Below are 19,612 nucleotides of genomic sequence, written 5' to 3'. Positions count from 1 at the left end.
AAATTTAATTCCCACCTTGCCCCCTTGGGTGTTGACTAGACTTAGAAACTCCTTTCCAAAGAACAGACGAGGGAAAGAGAAAATAGTACCTTCACAGTGGACGAGCCTGGCAGACACCACCTTGACCAAGCAATGAAAATTAATATCACCAGCGATGGCATGTGGATATCATGTTCCCCTGATATGATGTAACGAGAAGGGCACTTCGTCTCTGTAGTATTCTTTCCAAAAACCCATAACCCTAGTCTAACCATGAAAAAAAGAATATCAGATAAATCCAGAGTTAAGACATTCTACAGGATATCTGTGCCATATTCCCCCAAACTGTCAAGCTCTTGGGGAAAAAAAAAAAAAGGAAAGACTGAGAAACTGTCAAAGACCAGAAGAGAGAGGTCTGGGGAGAGAGGATGACGAAATGCAATGTGGTGCTCTGTATTGGACCTGGAAACAGAAAGAGGACATTAATGGAAAAACTGGTGAAATCCAAATAAAAGTCTGGAGCTTAGTTAGAAAAAAGAAAAAAAAAAAAAGCCTATCAAGAATAGAAACTTTATTCTGATATCTAACTCGGGAAAAAAAAGTTCTCACAATTCCCTAGAAGCAGGTAATTCATATCCTCAATACAGGAATGGGAAAGGGAAGCAATAACCTCATCAAACTCACAGAGGAAGTCCCTATTACAATTCAAAGTAACTTGCAGGAAAATTTGGCTCTCATTCTGTGTACATTAGAACGCTCTTGATAATCTTGTATAAGATATATTAGAAAAAGACTGCGTTCCTCTCCGTTCTCTTATACATGCCACAGCCAGAGTGTCAATTCACCTTGAAACTTCTTTATATTAAGTATATTATTTACTTTAAAAAAATCTTCAAGTCGAATTAACTGAGTTCTAAAACCACTCACATAATACAGCCAATGCTAATGTAGCTTTAATCCCTTTAAGGAAGATTGTCAAGAGGTACAAAACTTCCAGAAAAAAAAATGAGTAAGTGATTTAATGAAAAGAAAAAGTCATGTATAATCTTGTTTAATCAAATCAGGAGAGGCCTTTTTGTAAATTTAAACTAAGAATCAGAATAATATTCTTTCATTTCAGTGGTACTATAAAAAGCCACCAAATTTAGAAACTTTTCAAGGACTCTTTAAGGGAAGGAGATACTGAAAAAAAAAAAAAAAGTGAGTACATTGTCTTTTGCTCAGATAATCCTTCATGTTATCCAAGCTGCTGCCCTCCTTTTCTGGTCTCTTCCTTGCCTAATTCTTTAAATCTATCTTTCTCCTCCATCTAAAATCAGAGAGCAGAATTAGAGGGCCTGTGGCTCCACCTTTTATGGAAATAGCTATACTCCTTATTTGCATCTGTTTGGACCCATTACCAGCTGTCCATCAAAGCTACAGGGTGACCATTCCTCCTTGTTATCCTGGCAGACTCTGTTCAAAGCCAAAGATTAGAACAGTGCGAACGGTAGAAAGTAGCTTTTTTTCTCCGAAAAAGTACAGGAGCAGTTTAAAGTGAATAGAAATTAGTGGATCAGTGAACTGGAAGGAAACGTTATTGCCTCTGAAATAGCCTTGCTCCCACTCCACTTTGCGTAACAATACTCAGTTTGCTGTTGTGCAGCGCGACTTCCGGCCTGCTTCCCAGCTCAAATCAGGCAAGTTCCCCTCTACCGTTAGCCTGGCGGGGACGAAATGCACAATGCAACCAAACACGGTTCAAGCTTTCAAGGAGGACTTTTTTTTTTAATCTAAGCAATTATTTTTGCCATTAACAGGTGTAAAATGTCTTCTAACAAGAAAGTGCAAAACAGCAAATGTGCTTTTGAAATATGCAGCGCAAGTTGCGTATAAATAAGACATTCTAGGAGTCTATCTGCTTCAATTTTATAAAGCAGATGTCTGCTGTCCTAAGCAAATCGTTCAAGTTGGTTCCAAAATATAGAGGCAAAGAGCAATAGAGGTACCATTTACACACTCATTAGTAAGAGAGGAAATGCATCTGCTTTGGAAAATTGCTGCTCACTAAAAAGCAAGTTTCCCCAGCAACGGCTACATCACACAACTCTTAGACCAATTCTAAGCTACAAGAGAAATTATAGGGAAATACATAAAAAGATTTTTATCAAATGTTTTTTTATCTTTGTCATGAGAACATTTCCCCTAAACTTAGAAATGTCTAGGGAATTAAAACTTAGTATGTACGAAAAAAAAAAAAAAAAAGGATGTATCTGGAATTACTCTCCTTTGGTAAGGGCAGAGAGGGAAATGGAGGGGGGGGGATTTCCTGCCTCTGGCATCATCTCAACATGGGGTATGGTCGGATTTGTGACCCCTGATTCCATTCTTTCTTTGTGGCTTTTTTAATTTCCTTCCTTAACCCGAGAATTGTTACAAATCAAAGAATTTCTAATTGGATAATAACAGAGTCAATAGATAGAGGCTCTAAATCCCATGATTCTGTTTATAGTTACTTAATCTCCATCCCCAACCCCAGCCCCACACCCAGCTGCCAGAGGCGACATCAACAGAGGAGGTGGGCATCTCTTTCGTCATGCCTCTGTCTAAAAGCTTTCATTACTCAAAAAGGCATTTAGAATTCCCTCAAAGTTCACCCAAATTCAATAGGGAATACCTTAATTTTTCTAGAAAAAACTATAAAATATGTCTTTTTGCCATGAGTATTGAAATATGTCTAAAAATAAAGTGGAACATCTGAATTTGCCAGCATTTCTGGATTGTTCTGATATGTATGTGTTGTTTTAACTGAAATACTGCTTGGAAATATAGCATATTTTCTATCAGTGAATTGTTACGTTCTAACAACATATTTGAATGTATTTAATTGCTGATACCTGTTTTAATGCCATAAATAGCAGCTTGTTTTGTGTGTGTGGGTGAGGGAGACTAGCCCTGAGCTAACACCTGCTGCCAATCCTCCTCTTTTTGCTGAGGAAGATTGGCCCTGGGCTAACATCCGTGCCCATCTTCCTCTACTTTATATGTGGGATGCCTGCCACAGCATGGCTTGATAAGTGGTGCGTATGTCTGTGCCCGGGATCCGAACCTGCGAACCCCGGGCCTGCGGAGCACAGCACACAAACTTAACCGCTACGTCACCGGGCCGGCCCCTGAAATGTCTTTTAATTGCACCAGGTAACATTTAATACAACTTATCTCTTCCTAAAGGGTCATTTTTAGTCCTGGATCTGAGAGGGAGCAAGCATGAGGAAGCCAAGAGAGGAGCAGTCTTCAACCCACCGCTTTCACGGTACTCTGAGATAGAAAAAAAGAAACAAAGCAACAAGGATATGGATTTAAATTCAAATGCACCACCCTGCAAAAGCCAAGCTGAAATCACCAGAGGAAGAACGGAGCTGAGATCATCTCAGTACCTGCTCTGCACCGTGCTTGTACCTACGTTCTCCCTTCGGTCTTCACATCAACACCCTAAGGCATTATTAAAGGCATTTTTCAGATGAGGGTTTTGAAACTCAGAGATGAAGTAATTTGGCCAGCATCACAGGGGAATAGTGTTAGAACTGAGCCTCAAACCTAAGTCTGTCTCTCTTGGCCCCTCCCTCCAGTAGCAGGGGATGTATTAGTCAGCTGTTCGTTTTTTCTCCTTGGCAGGGGCCACAAATTGTTGAGGCTTTGTTCTCCTTAGACAAAACAGTTTTATTTACAAATGTGAATTAATTCCCAAATTTAAAGCCAGAAGATTTCATATAAAATCCTGATTTGAGGCTTTTCCTTAAAAATAAAAGCATAAAAAGCTGTGACAGCGCCAGGAATCCCCCATGGCAAAGGATGACTAGAGCTGAGGGATGGCTGTGCTCTTTCTTCAGGGTTGATAATCTTCAGGTCACCCCAGCCTGTCACACACGGTTAAGCTAACCGCCTGGCTCCGATGAGCATCTGAGTTTGCCAGCCCTGGATGAATGGTATCAAGTGATGTCACCTCATAGTCAGTGAACATTGTCTACAAGCAGAGCCGGTGCCCTACAACTCGGGAACGAACGCAAGGTGTCCAGCCGAGAGCTGTGAACAGGATGAAGGACAGGGGACTGAAGAGCAAGACTGAACCTGTGGTGGCTGGCCGCGTGGCTTAGTGGTTAAGTGCTCATGCTCCGCTGCTGGCGGCCCAGGTTCGGATCCCGGGCGCGCACCGATGCACCTCATGTCTGGCCATGCTGAGGCTGCGTCCCACATACAGTAACTAGAAAGGATGTGCAGCTATGACATACAACTATCTACTGGGGCCTTGGGGAGAAAAAGGGGAAAAAAAAAAAGAAATACACCTACTTTAAAAAAAAAAAAAAGATTGAACCTGTGAATTCGTTTAGACCTGCTCATGTTCTAACCAAGGAGACAATGGGCAGGATGTTTGAAAATTCGTCATAAAAAAAATTAAAAACCTGTCCTCAGCTGTATAATGACTTTCCATGAATTTCATTCATGGAAATGAATGAATCCAGAATGCAGAAACTAGAATTCTCATCTCCACTCACTTACTAATTCACCTTGTAAACATCACTGAGCCTCGGTTGGCTTTGGGTCTCGTACCTGTAAATGGAAAGAACATGGACAGCAGCTATGGAGGTAATGCAAATAAAGGAAGACAGTGGTGGTGGACTGGGCCTAAACAGAGGACACTAAAGAAAGGGGCAGCTGCTGCTCCACTCCAGACTATTGTCACTTGGGGGAATCTGGGCTTACGGTTGTCAGATTGTCCCACTTTGCCAGTGTAGCCAGAAATATGTGTGAGTCTGTGTGTGTGTTTTAATTTGAAATGTCTGACTTTTAAAAATATTATCGACTCGTTCAAAAATTTTAAAACACTGCATAGGGGGCCAGCCCAGTGGCACAAGTGGTTAAGTGCACACGCTCCGCTGCGGCGGCCAGGGGTTCACCGGTTCGGATCCTGGGCGTGCACCGATGCACTGCTTGACAAGGCATGCTGTGGCGGCGTCCCATATAAAGGGGAGGAAGATGGGCATGGATGTTAGCCCAGGGCCAGTCTTCCTCAGCAGTAAAAGAGGAGGATTGGCAGATGTTAGCACAGGGCTGATCTCCTCACAAAAAAAAAAAAAAAAAAAAAAAAAAAAACCACTACATAAGCAAACCCTAGGCAATGAAACAAAATGCCTCCGGGCTGCGTTGGCCCTCAGGTCCTCAGTTTTCTGCCTCCGGACAAAACTCTCTTTAGCCTCAACATTCTGTGGTTTTAAGCACTGAGTAGATATAATCATCTTTGGGAAGAAGAAAGGGGTGTAGGTGGGAATGTTTTCAGTGGAAAAGCTCAAAAAGATGAAATGTGTGGCACTCGCTACGTGGCCCGTTTTGCCATCCTCCTCTGAATCTTGCATTTCGTGACCACGAAGCAGGAGGTGTGGGCAGATGCACTGTGTGAGCATCACTCACAGAGACCGAGTGAGGAGATGCTGCAGGAGAGGAGAAAGGGAGCAAAAGGTGGAAATTACTCTCCAGGAAGTATGAGAATTACACCCATTCCAGGGAAAGCCAAGAAGGAAGTAGGTAAGAACATTTTAAAAACATGTGCCATATACTAGACGCTTTATACTTCTCATTTAGTCCCTAAATCTTTTAAGGTAGATGCTGGTATTACCCATCATTATAGTGGCAACAGTGTACTGTGCATTTTTCATGTACCAGGCCCAGTACAAAGCACTTTAACTTCTGTCTTATCTTACCAGCACTGTGAGAGAGAGTCTTTTATGGCCAATAAACAGATGAGAAAATTAAGACTTTGAGAGATTCAGCAATTTAGCCCAAAATCTATAGCTAATTAATTAGCAGTGTCATTCAAACCAAGGTCTCTGTCTACACAGCACTCACTCATCACTCTTTTCTGCTTCTCTAAATAGTCAGGGGACTGATTCAAGATCCCGTGACCAGAAAGGAGTAGAGTTGAGATTCCTTAACTTTGAGTCCTCAGAGCCTTCCAGGTGCTTGTCCTTCTATCTATCCCCTCTAGCACCATATCAGACAGCAAGTCCCCCAGGTACAACGCACTTGAAAGCTGTCCCCCTAAATTTTTCTTGAATCCACAAACTTCTATCCTTTAGTTTTCCTTCCATTTGTTCCTTGCTTCCCACAATGCGTGTCCATTAAAAAATATATATTTGAAATTATTTTGCTTTGTAAAACCTACTAAGAATTAGTCAATGTTTTCCCCCTTTGTCATACATTTCAGTTATTTTTTTTATTTTAAGTTTATTTTCACACACAATGTATGGTTGCATTCTGATAACTGAAAATGTGCAACTTAGACATCTAAAAATATATCTCAAACTTATCTGACCAGTGAGCCTTCTAAATCCGTTTGAATAAAGACCATACATTTACTAACTTAGGAAATCTATAGAGTTCTTAATTATAATTAGGCACACGGAGAACTACCTTAGACATCTAAAAATATATCTCAAACTTATCTGACCAGTGAGCCTTCTAAATCCATTTGAATAAAGACCATACATTTACTAACTTAGGAAATCTATAGAGTTCTTAATTATAATTAGGCACACGGAGAACTACCCAAATGCATTAGAAGTGAGACCACTCAAGTACTTAGCCCTTGTCCCTTCATCCCTTCAGCTCTATTCAGGATCTCTCACTCCAGCCTAATAGCTAAATGTCACAGTTCCATGCCAAACGCATCAAGGACTTTCCTGGCACCAATGTGCCTGCTTCAGAATGAGCAATATCTCAGAGTCATCGGAATTAACCATCCACTAAATTCAGTTTAATGAGGCTGCCTCATCCTCAGCGTTTCACCTTCATGCACAATTTATTGTAATTTTATATGAAAAGCTAAAAGCTCAGAACACACATATGCTATCATATTCCTGAAAAGAAAGCTCTTTTCTTGAGCAGTTTTAGACACTGGATAGCAATTCAGATTGTAATTGGGTGTCTTCTCAGAGCTTCTGACAGAGTTCACATTGAAAAGAGATTCAAGACAAAATGTCAGGGTTTACCAATTGTGAGAAATCCCCACATTCTCCTTCAGCACTTCAGCACTGACAAGATGAGCAGCCTCAAACCAGGACTCCCAGGGCCTTTCTGGAAGCAGACAACAGTCCCTGGCTCTCCTCAGGAGCTCCCTGCATGCCCCGTGGAGCGAGAGAAGACAGGAACTGCATCATGTGATTGCAAAGTGGGACTGGAAATGCAGCTAACCTGCATGTATGTCTTTCCTTAACTTTTATTTTTCATTACTTTCTTCTAGCTTACCAGACAAAAAAACAACAGACACTGCAGTGCACATAAAAACTGAGAAAAAAAAATAAACTATAAGTAGAGACTGTCAAGTAAAATCTAATATTAGAAACATTAACAAGGACGTAACATCATTTTGTTGGCCTCTAGTTAAAATGGTGCATCTCAGGTTATTTTAAATTCAGGATAAAGGCTATCTTGAAACTTCATAGGAAGGCCCTAGTTAGATGTAGGTGATACAGATACAAAAGTCCCACGTTCAAAAACAAGAGCTTTAAAGATGGGTGAGGGGAACTGGATCTTCTCCACGCTGACCTAATTCATTATGTCGGTCACTTGTTTCCAACTAAATATGCTGGCTGTGTGCTCATCTTATAAAATGGCTGTGTTTTCTACTGGAAAAGCAGAAACTAAACACAAGAGTGTTATTTTCTCCACAGTACCAGTGTGCAAGCAGATATCTACAGAGGGCAAAGGCAGCGGGTGCCCCGTCACGCCAGAGGTTTCCAGCAGTGTTGACATGATGTTGTGCAACTCTGCCTAGTCTTACACATTGAACAATAACTCAAATCCATCACAAGATCACTTGTCAGTCCTCCTCGATTAAATGGGTCTTTATTTTTAGAGAACAATGGGAATTATAGGAAACTGGGGGCCTTACATCACAGAACTATAAACAGTTGCTGTTAAATGGCAGCCCTATGTTTTTGTTTTTCAGTTTTAAAACGAAGTTGATATTTGAGAGGAGTTATTCATCTGTTGGACAGTTTATGATGCCCCAGTGATGTCATCTTATCGAGGTGATTAAGGACCTATTTAGTTTTTCAATCAGACAAATCACCAGCTCTCAACAGGAATTTTAATCAGAAGGATTACGTGCTGTGCTGAGATTGTCCCCAGCGAACAGAACATTACTGACCTTTCCTCCACAGGAAATTTAAAGTTGTATCATTTGGCTGGTTAGGATTTCTGCCATTTCCCTGTGGATCAAGCTTAGAGATGAACTTTCAAGTTCAGTCATACATTAAAAACAAACACATAGGCTGTGAAAAGCCAGAAGCAGAATGATGTCTTTCCTCTGATGCAAAGGTCACCACTGTTTTCTCTCATTCGTTCCAGCTGACCACAGGCGCCTACGCTTACTGCCCCTGTTTAGGAAACTCAAATTGGAAAATAGCTGTCCTTATGGGTCCTCAGCATGTTCAATGCATTAAGATCATCTGCTATATTTAACTTTGCTGTTTCTTTTGTATGTTAAAGGAACAATTATTTCCCTTGTGACAGACTAGACCTAACAGGACATTCTTCTTAATGTGTAAATGAGGTTATATTTATCAGAACAGTTCTGGTTTGGTCTAGAAAATTCCTGACTTGTACCACCAAGGGAAAAAGAAAAAAGTCCCAAGTAAATATTCCTTAGAGAAACCCACTGCTCTCAAAATAAGCAATTTCAGGGCACAAACCCATAAAACTGATGTGTCATCAAGTATTAATTAAGTAGGTTATGGAATCACACAGAAAACAGATCCCCTACCCCAACAGAATCAATAAAAAATAACTTATAATAAAAAATACATGATTTCCAGTATTAAATTTGCAATTGTTTTTATATTTCCAAAACTGTATTCATAAGTTGACATAATTATGAAACACAACAATCTCTAGGATCCTACACAACATTCATTTAATGACTTAGGACTGAGAGAGGAAAGGCTGGAAAGTCTTACCTCAGAATTACACCAAATATGAAACAGATTTAATAACCAAAAAAAAGATTCAGGACTAAAGCTTTATTATACCTTTTTTAAAAGGTAACTTCTGAAACCAAGGTAAGCCTACATTTCCACCTCAACACTTAGCCTCTAAATTAATTTTCAATTTAATTTGTTTAGCTTCACTGTAATATCTGATTCCAAAAGGATATGTATTTAATTATCACTATATATCAGAAAAAATTAAGAAAATATTTTTAAGTCTAACCCATTGTGACTAACCTACAGGTCTAGGCTTAGAAGCAATTTAGAAATGCTTTCTTAATGTTTATCTGTAAGTTACATAATTCCATTAATTTTACAATCTGTATAAAGGATGCTTTGTAGTTTAGTCATGGAAGGGCAGGGATTTTTGTTTGGTTGTTTGTTCTTAAATTTAAATCTGTGGGCTAGAGGCTGTTTTATCTTGATAGGCAGGTTTGATTATGCATTGTTTTTATGAATTGCCTTCACCATTAAAATGAGGCATATACATGAGAGAGAGGAGAATCATTTCAGCATTCAGCTAGGAGCAAATGCACAATTGCTTGACACTCTTTTTGGAAACTTGATTGAGATATGACATCAGCCATATCACTTCTATTGCACAATATCAAATATAAAAGATATCTTGAGAGAACAACTTGTTTTCATAGCAGAAGAAGATACCGCAAATTGTTTTTAAACTGAGTTTTCATGGTCTATGACATCCATGACATTATTTTAATGATAAAAAAATGAAAAGTCAATAAAAATGAATGATGCAAATATCCTTAATTGTATGCCAAAGGTGAATAGATGTCTGTTCTTTTATCACAAGCTGGAAAAAAAATGAGTAACTATTGCAACAGACACTGTGCTAAGCGATTACATGCAAACTTAGCTCACATTCTCCACAATAAATTTTAAAAACTGAGTCTCAATGACTGTAGCTTAAGGTCACACAGCTAAGTGTCAGCACCAGGTTTAAGCTCCAAATTCAAACCCAAGTTTTGTCTGATTTCAAGGCCCATATTTTTTCTATTGCATGTTCTGCTGCTTGCTTTCAGATTGACCTGGCTCCTTCCCATCATGCATCTTTCAATGCAATGACCGACCTTCGCAGTGCTGAGTAGCTAAACTGCGTGCAGAACAGAGATAACTGCTTCCCTAAACCCATCTTGCTATTTCCCAGGTTTCCCCCACCTCTCTACCCTGGGAATTCTGGGTAGGATGATCTTGTCCCTCTCTAAGTGATTACAAGAAGTGCCCAAGCTAAATGCAAAGAGATTTTAAAGTCATTCTGGCATAATGATCCTAATCAACAAAAACCAACTACAGCTCAATCAAACATTTGAGCAGAAAAAATTGTGTGGGAGTTAAATGAATTAAAGCATAAGGTCAGGCTTTTATGAGGTGCTCCAGATTCTATCACCTTGCTCTAATTCTTGCATATTTCAGCAGTCACGTTTTTTGTGATTTCACAGAAATAACAAGTCATTTAAAAAATCCCGAGATGGTTACAAAAGTACTGTTAACACACACTGTGCATCCACATATAGCCCACAGCACTGAGAACATTGGGACAAACTAGGAAGTCTGCAAGTGAAAAGTTATTTTTAAATCTAAACCAGGTGATAATAAAAAAAGGGAGGAGGTGAGTGTTACTGAACCAACTTAGATTTCTCAGTTTCCGTATTGTTTGCATTGCTCCTTTCATTTCTGACACTATTTGTGTCATAAGGATTTGAACAAATCTAGAGCAATTATTCCAAAACCCTCACACACAGGCTGACTTGATCATACTGAGGCCTTTTATTGGCATATTCCTTCAAACATTAAGTGAAATTATTTATTTGTAAAGATTCTTTATCTGGTTTTAGACCAGTATCTTCAAAGTTCCTTGAATACTGCATCAATAATAGCACGTAATTATTAAGTTGTCAAACCGATGATTAAACTGTCGTCACAACCCAACTCCGTGATACCTTTGGTTATATTTACACAAAACAAAAAACATGCAATATTTAACTTAGGGAAAACTCATAGGCTTTCTGACCACTAAGCACCATCTTTAAGAGTCACCTACTACCTAATTTGGTTTGGTGTCAAAAAGGTTCCGTGCACACTGTAGGTTCACAGTACATAGTCTGAATAAACCTAATCACTTTTAATTTAGGAAAAGGTCGAGGGAAATAACAGTGACTGATTTCAAAACAAAACACTAATACAATGAGTATGAGGCATGGCACCAATGAGGCAGGCCTTGAGAAAGGGCAACAAGACTCCCCAGGTATGCTGAGAGTGCAGTCTGTGAATGGGGAGTTATTCACTAAACAGCCAACATAAAGAGGCTTGTTAGCACAAATTTTTGATGGAGCAACCAACCGCACAGAGGGTTGTTATAAACTCTGATTATGTATCTAAATTTGTATGAATGGAATACTGCTTTGAAAAGCCTTTAGGTACAAAATGTTTTGAGAATTTCTGTAATTTCAAAAAGGTCCAGTCACACACTCACACACCCCAATCTTCCATTGCTTCAGCTGTTTTTATTAAAACTAGCAACTACAGAGGCATAATGAATGCAGATTCAAGCCAAACAGGCTATGTTGCCTTTTCCATTCGCAACCAAATAAAATTTGATCTTTTATTTTTTGCCAATTTGTCCATCTTTCAGATATATCACAAAGCCTCAAAGGGAAGAATTAAGATCATTTTGAGGCTTTGTCACAGAACGAAGAATTCTACAGTTGTGCATAAAAAAGACAAATTTGTTACTTCAGAAGCTATGAAAAAGTAAGCTGCACCAGCCAAAAGAGATTTTTGGAAGAAAGATCAAAAGATGGCTAATATATTTCTATATGAAAAATGAAGACAAGCCGAATTCCCAACAGTCCTTGTCAAAGGCGGTTGGCACAGTAGCTAGACGACAAATAAGGACATTATTAGCAACCCAGGAAAACTCGAGCAGAAATAACTGAAAATTTCCCCTCTGGGTTCTCAATTTACCCTAGGCAAAACAAAAACAACTCTAAAAACAAACAAAAAAGAACACTAGAAACCAGACCAGGCATTGAGAGGACAGCCAAACAAATTTAATGTAGAGATGTAAACATGCAGGGTATGGTACATGGAAATGTTTTCTTCTCTATAAGGAGAGTAAGGAGATGATGAAAATGGATGTCCTTTCTTATTAAGTAAGTAAAAGTAACATGTATGCCTTACAGCAAGTTAGCTGTAGCTTACTGTAGCAAATCATCGTTTCCAAGGGTACCTTAAGCCATATTGTTTGATGAGAGCTGGCTGGTCCTAAAGATGGAGAGAACAATGTATAGATTCCTGGGGGGAAGCTCCTTGGACCACACGTAACCCAGTGCCTTACATGCTGTGCTTGAGCACGTGCAACCTGGGCTTAGAGAGGGTGGGATCAACTCTGGCTCTTAGAAGTTGCATCAGGATCAGGGAAAAGAGGTAAAGGAGTAGTAGAGGTAGAAAACGAGGAGGAAGAAGCCACTTTCTAGACACTTTCTGTCATTGTTATTTATCTCTTCATTGCCAATTTTCTGGCAACAGAGCATCAGAACACAGTCTCTGGTTTTACTCTTTTTTGTTTTTGTTTTTCTGGATAGGATAGGATAGGATAGGATAGGATAGTAACCATATGAACAATTTACCTGTCAGTGCAAGTGAAATTGACCTCTGGAGAGACATATTCTATGAAAGTGTCACAGAGCAAAGAATGAGATTAGGAATTCTGCTAATCTTTTTTTTTAAAAAGGTCTTCAAAGTATCAGAGATGGTTGCCTGAAAAAATTTTGGGATAAGAAGTAGAAAGTTCTGCAGGGTAAAGCGGTATCATTCTCTTAAAAGACATGACTGAAAACGACTGCCAAGAACACAACCTCACTTAGGCACAAATAATGGATTCTGCAAATGGGATATTCAGCAAATGTTTCCCTGCATGGTTCAGAAGTCCCTAACCAAAAACAGAACACGTGCACAAGGAAAGGTTCCCAGCACAAACTTCAGAAACTTACTGAGACAGGTGGGTTCTGTTCCGGTATCTTTTATTTCCCAAATTGTATCAAGTCCTCAAGTTGGGAACCAGAAAGAAAATCCAAGAAATTTTAAAACTACTGCACTGGATAGGAAATTACTAGCAAAGAGATGTAGACTAAGAATCAAAATAAAACTGTCTCTACCTATCTAAAGATGGTCCTTATTTTTTAATCTTGCCAAATCTCAAGCCCATGTTCAAACATTTAATAGGATAAAATTCCAAGAAGGTAAATTGGAGTCAATAAGAAGAATTTTCATGTTATAATGGATGTGGCCATTTAAATCAGTGATTTCCAAACTCTTATGGTCATGAGTTAAAAAAAAAAAGTTAAAAAAAATTGAGTTGATATCTCCAATATGTGTAGACTTATTTACATATTTTGTGCATTTACTATTCTACTGGAAAACTATATACATGACATATACAACAAATAAAAGTTTTAAAAGGATAAGATAAAAAATATTTTAAAAGCAGATCTAATATTTTCTTCCCACACCCAAGTGGATCATGTTTGCACCACTCAACTGCCCACTTCAGAAAACACAAGTTTAGTTCATTGTGAGGGGCAACACATATATTCACCCATAACTCACCCACACACACATGTTTTGAGATTTTGCAATATTTTATCCAAAAATACTTAAACTTTAAATGTAGTGCTTTTATTTTACTATGTAGAAACTTTTTAAAGTAGTTGTGGGGCAAATAAAGACATGGTAAATCAGGGTTTCAAAGATTGTGTTTATTACTGCCCATGGCTGCCCTTTATTCAGTAACTGCTACGTAACAGACGTTTTACTTTACATATATCATGTCTAACTTTCACAAGAACTGTAAAGTAGAAATTATTTTTCCCATTTTATAATAAAATGAAACTAAGGCTCATGATCAACCATATCCTGCCAGGATGAGTATCTTTAAAACCACAAAATCAAGATAATCACAATTACAGGACATTATGTGAAGGGCCAAGTGTTTTAGCTCTTTCAATATTTTCTTTATGTACAGCTGGCTCCTTAAAGCAAAGAGAGGGGAACTGAGAAATAAGCTTTTAACTATTAAAAATTCTTCAAATTAAAAAAAAAAAAAAACAGCCCACAGATATTTCCACCTGCTCCTATCCTCCTTTCCTCCAGCAAACAGTCCTTTTAAGTCCTAGAAAGAGGCCTGCAGGAGAGAATTCCAGGAGTGGTTACAGTGGTTAGACCAATTCGGCTCAGGGTAAGGTTCTACTGATGGAGTTGTCCGAAACCTCAGAGGCTCATGAGCACTGTGTTTCCCAAAACGACATCCTCCCATCTTAAAAGAGAACTTGGTAAGGCTGAGTTTTGGAGCCTGCTGAGTAGAGCATTCTGTTCTGCCTGGGGAAGAACAGCAGTGGAGAGAGCAAGCTAGATTCCCTCCCCACTCTTCTTACCAGGCTATGCAGTACGAGCATCTTGGACTTTCTCTCACGGTTTCCAGCAATGTTCCTAAACAGGGCCTGACACTGGCTACTTGGTACCCAAAAGCTTATTCCTCTTCCAGACGCAGATGCAGCTAACATCTGTGAGAACTCTGGACGGCCAGAGACCCACAAAAGATGAGAGGGTCCATGAGGCTGCGGAAGCTACTTTACGATAAAAAGCTTGTTGGATTAGGAGGAATGCTGATTGTAAAACTTTGGCAGTTTAAGTTCAACCATGATTTGAAATTTCACAATAAATTCTTCACCAGAAAGCAAGGGTCAAACTACAGCAGTGACTCAGCATGATTTCCTTTCCTGGAGATTTTCAGAAAGATCTATGACATGTTTCTGTCTAGGTGGGTTTGGACAGCAGGAAAAGTAGAATGGATGAACCTCAAGGCCTTTTCCGGTTTATATTCCCATACAGGCATTCTCTTCTTCCCGGGAGGCCCTCACCCTCCTACCCACCCAACAAACTCCTCTTCACCCTCCACATCCAAGCATAGCTTCCCTGGTAAAGCCTTCCCCACATTTAAGGTGGAATTAGGAACGTTCTCCTCTGTGTGCTCAAAAAAATCTTAAATCTGTTTATTAGAAGCACTCATTTTAAAATGTAACTATTTGCTCTTGACCATGGTTTCTGTGTTTCTTGTATTCTCATGACTTATTATGGACCTGGCACACAATATATCACAACAAATATTTGGTGGATGAATAAATAAAGGTTGAATCATGAATTTGAAGGAGCATCAATTCCTACAGATAAATTATAACAGTTTGGTCTCAGTGGTTCTATTTTCAAACACGGATTTGTTTGCTTTTATAACACTTGATATAAAATCCATCACAGTTCTCTGAGCATTCCGTTTGTAGCCTCCTAAGATCACAACATCTGGTTGTCAATATACAAAGGAAACTTCTCTCCTTACTAGTCACACTATAAGTCTAGCATAACACAAATGAAGCAGCTCTTATGACTTTTCTCTTCACAAATTAAGAACCATTACCATTTGCAGCATTTCCTAGGATTTCTAAACACAGTGACCTGGCCCAATGGGGAAAGTCATACTTTCAATTGTTAATTCCCAATTTGTAATAATTCCCACACTTTCAATTTGACTAATTCTAGTCAAAAGGTTCCTCAAAAAAAGCGAGGAAAGATTTAGGGAAAATCTAAAGAAAAAAACACAATTCCCATCTATTTCACTTTGAAGGCTTGATCCAACAGGCATTTAAGAAATGAATTTCCAGGGGAAAAAAAAGTAGTTAGGCAATGTTATACTAAAAGTAATATAATATGCCCTTTTCCTTTAAAAAAAGTAAATCTGTCATGTTTAATGAATATCTTTCTGATCTATGAGTGGATTACCTTATATGGCCTACCACAAAAATTTCAATCCTATAAATATCCTAATCCCTTAAACATTTTTCCTTATAACTGCATTAATTTCTTATTAGACAAGCATGACACTAAAAGTATATGTGAAACATCAAGAATAACAAAACTCAAATTACAAATATTAGAAAGTAAAATACAAAAATCTACCAACTAATGCAGGGCTCTAGTTGGTCATTTCAAAAGATGATCTATGTTAGGAAAGTTCTTGAGCAAATACCTTCCATATAGTTTCATTTCTTATACAAATTATGTCAAGAATACACATTTTTAAACGTACTTCAAACCCTAAATAATTAAAGCAAACCTTCTCTCTGTCATCTCCACTCCACCCCAGGATGAAGGGCAATGCAAGAGAAAATAAATCACTAAAACATCCATCTACTTATTCCCTCATAGCTCTCGCCTCCCCGACCAATTCCAATATTTAGTTCACCTACCCTCCACCTCCATTCTTCTCATCTAGAAAGTGAATCAGCACATCTTAGCAGGCCACCAAGGAGAAAGGCAGCGGTAACAAGTGAGCATTGTTGGCATGCCTTGATCCTTCTCAGATTCAACTATTTTGTTACGATTTTGCCTTCCCCATATTTTTCATCTCCCCAGACTTCCCCATGAGGGCACTCTTGACAAGTGCCTTCCGCATGAAGGCACTTTTTTTCACCTTCTATACTTACAGCAATGTAAGTCAGCACATCCAATAAGTTGGCCAGGCTACTGACAGAAAAATGAACAAGACAGTTCTCAGATTTCAGTCCCATAGGATTAAAGCTCCTGTCTCTTAAATTGCTCTCTATTCTACAAAACACTCACGTGGCATTCATCTTATGCTACCTTACTCTCCCTCTCCCAATAAAAGGCATGTCCTTGAAGGTGAAAACCGTCTTAAGCCCTTTGTCCCCAAAGATCCTGCATGTGCTCAGCATGTGCCTTGTGGATAACAGTAACGGAGACCATTCTCCTCTGTTCTCTGGTTAGAAGACAGGGCCCAGAACAGTCTCCGACTGAAAAACCATCAGACCATTTTTCAATTCACACTGCAACCCATTGCAGAGGGTGTGGTGGGCAAACAGATTTTATCTCCTGTGTCATGCTGATCAATTCAGTAGCAGCTGCCTAAGTGCTGAAGAAAGATAATGAGGCCACGGCTGGACTCAGAGAGAGACTGTGCACTGATGGATCAGCGATGTCTGCCGCACGCATAGGGAGGAGCATGGTGGTATGCGTGCTCAGCGTGTGCCATCCCAGCTCTAACCACTCAACCAAAATCTGCATTTCAGTAAGTTCAAGAACTTCTTACCACATAAGTTCCTTTCCCTATCTGAAGCACTAGGCCAGGGATAGAGGATTCAAAGTCTTCCAAATATATATTTCCACGTGTAATCCTTTTACATAAGTTTGGTGAAAAATACTCTTCCTGGTGAATCAGACTGAAAGGTCAACGTCATGGACCCAGCGTTCCCTCCTCTGTCCACCAGCACACAGTAAGAACCCTTTCTCGAGGGCATCAGCAGGAACTAAAAGCGCCGCCAGCTTTTCCACAAAAGCAAAAGCATCAAACCTCTTGGTTCCAGAAGCGACCCCAGCCAGGATCACTTAAGGCTTCCACTGTCTGTGCAGCTCCTCTCTTTTATTCCAGTGGATGCTGCGTTCTTCTGTTGAAAGAGTTCCCTTTCCTCATCCTGCGCTCTCACATAAATCTGTACATCAAAGACAATCTCAAGATCGGGGGCGACAGCGTTTAGGAAATTTGGTTTCAGACTTTTCCTCTGAAATCATTTAATAAAACCTTGTACAAAGTCGTTTCACAATGACAAGCATACAAATTGAACGTCTCCCTCCCTCTAGAGTAACAAAGTGTCCTAGGGGCTGAGCCAACTCAAAATAACAAAGCAAACTCATTCTTCTTTTGGTTTGTTTCTAGGAGCGTTCTCCACAGCCAGAAAAAATCCTTAATTTTTTTCTAATGTAAAATATCAAAGAATCCATTTCATAATTCTTATCTAAAGCACATTACAAAGTGAAGCACATCAAGTGCTGACAACCTCCACTCCTAGCTTTATAATTGTATTTATTATATTTCCAAGGCAATCTTCCTCATCAATTTCCATTTCTCTAATCAAATTATATTGTTTAAAAAGGCAATTTTACTTGATACTTACTGTCCTCTCTGCATTAGAATAATGTACATCCTTGCTGTCTCTCCACTCCAACCCTTCTAGAGCATTTATGCCATTTATAAACCGCTTGTCAGTCTCTCCTCCTACCCCCTCTGAATGAGAACAAACCACTTAGGCCAGGGTCACTTAAAAGTTCCCTTAAAAATGTTTCAATAGTTATAATGGGACAAAAGCCTTTCCAAGATAAAAGCATGTTAGAATAAGAAAATAAGTAAAAATAGGTTGCTTTTCTCAAGGTCTCAAGACATAGTCCTTCTTTAGTGAAAGGCCAATTTGCCTATAAAAGTTAACTTAGAATCTTCTAAAAGCTTCCTGAACCCCCAAATATTGAAAGCATTTAAATAAATATCTCAGGGAAGGAAAAAGACACAGTGACCCACACATGGGCATTGTTAAGGCCTGAGGAGCAATGAACAAGACTCAATGGGACTGGAACGGGAGCCCAGCTGAGCTGGAGTCAGGAAGATCTGGGGGTTCTGAATGGATTTACATTTTAATGCATCCCCACAGTCTTTTCTTCCCTGACTGCTGACTACAGGAGCCCTGGAACTAGAGGTACAAATGCAGCCAGATGGAAGTCAGAGGAGCAAAAGCTCACCTCAGACTGAGGCAAGGACTGAAACTCTATTGCTACTTTAAGCATCAGCTGAGCCTCTAAAGCATGGTATTTTTGCACATACACAAAAAAATTAAAGTCATGGGGTACTGCAATGAATAAAGGGGGCAGACACTGTATGATAACATCATCAGGTATATTATGGCCAAAAGTGAGCCCTGTTTAGTATGGAATATTAAATTGGATAAAAATGGGGGGAAAAAAGAGTTAAAAAATAGAACCATGGGGGCCGGCCCGGTGGCGCAAGCGGTTAAGTGCGCGCGCTCCGCTGCGGCGGCCCGGGGTTCGCTGGTTCGGATCCCGGGCGCGCACCGACGCACTGCTTGGTAAGCCATGCTGTGGCGGCGTCCCATATAAAGTGGAGGAGGATGGGCACAGATGTTAGCCCAGGGCCGTCTTCCTCAGCAAAAAAGGAGGAGGATTGGCGGATGTTAGCTCAGGGCTGATCTCCTCACAAAAAAAAAAAAAAAAAAAAAAAAATAGAACCATGATAAAAGACTAAAGAAAATGGGATTTTTTCTTTGAGCTAAGAGGTCCAGGCTAATCTTTTTTCTTGATAGGATATTACCAACTCGAGGAGCACGAGGCCGTGGAGTGCAGGGAAAGCAAGACTGATCGAGTGAGGGGGCTCTGCAAACACATTTTGAAAACTAGGGATCTTGAGTTTCAAAACTTTCTTTCCAGGTCACCGAACTTAAAATTATGTATCTTTCCTAATCAGATAAGAGCAAATATGCCATATCTCGAACTTTTAACCCTTTCATTTTTGCCACAGAGTTTCAGCTGTCTTTAAGTAAAAGCAAAACAAAACAAAACAGCTCCACATTTTTATTTAGCTCAAGAAATGATTTAGGCACATGGGCAGGGACAGATCTCACAGTACACAGTCATGTTTCCTAATGGACCGAATACATATCATTGCCATGAATACATCCTTT

This window comes from Diceros bicornis, chromosome 1, assembly GCF_020826845.1.
Source record: "Diceros bicornis minor isolate mBicDic1 chromosome 1, mDicBic1.mat.cur, whole genome shotgun sequence".
Taxonomy (NCBI): domain Eukaryota; kingdom Metazoa; phylum Chordata; class Mammalia; order Perissodactyla; family Rhinocerotidae; genus Diceros; species Diceros bicornis.
Note: the sequence above shows the minus strand (reverse complement) of the source record.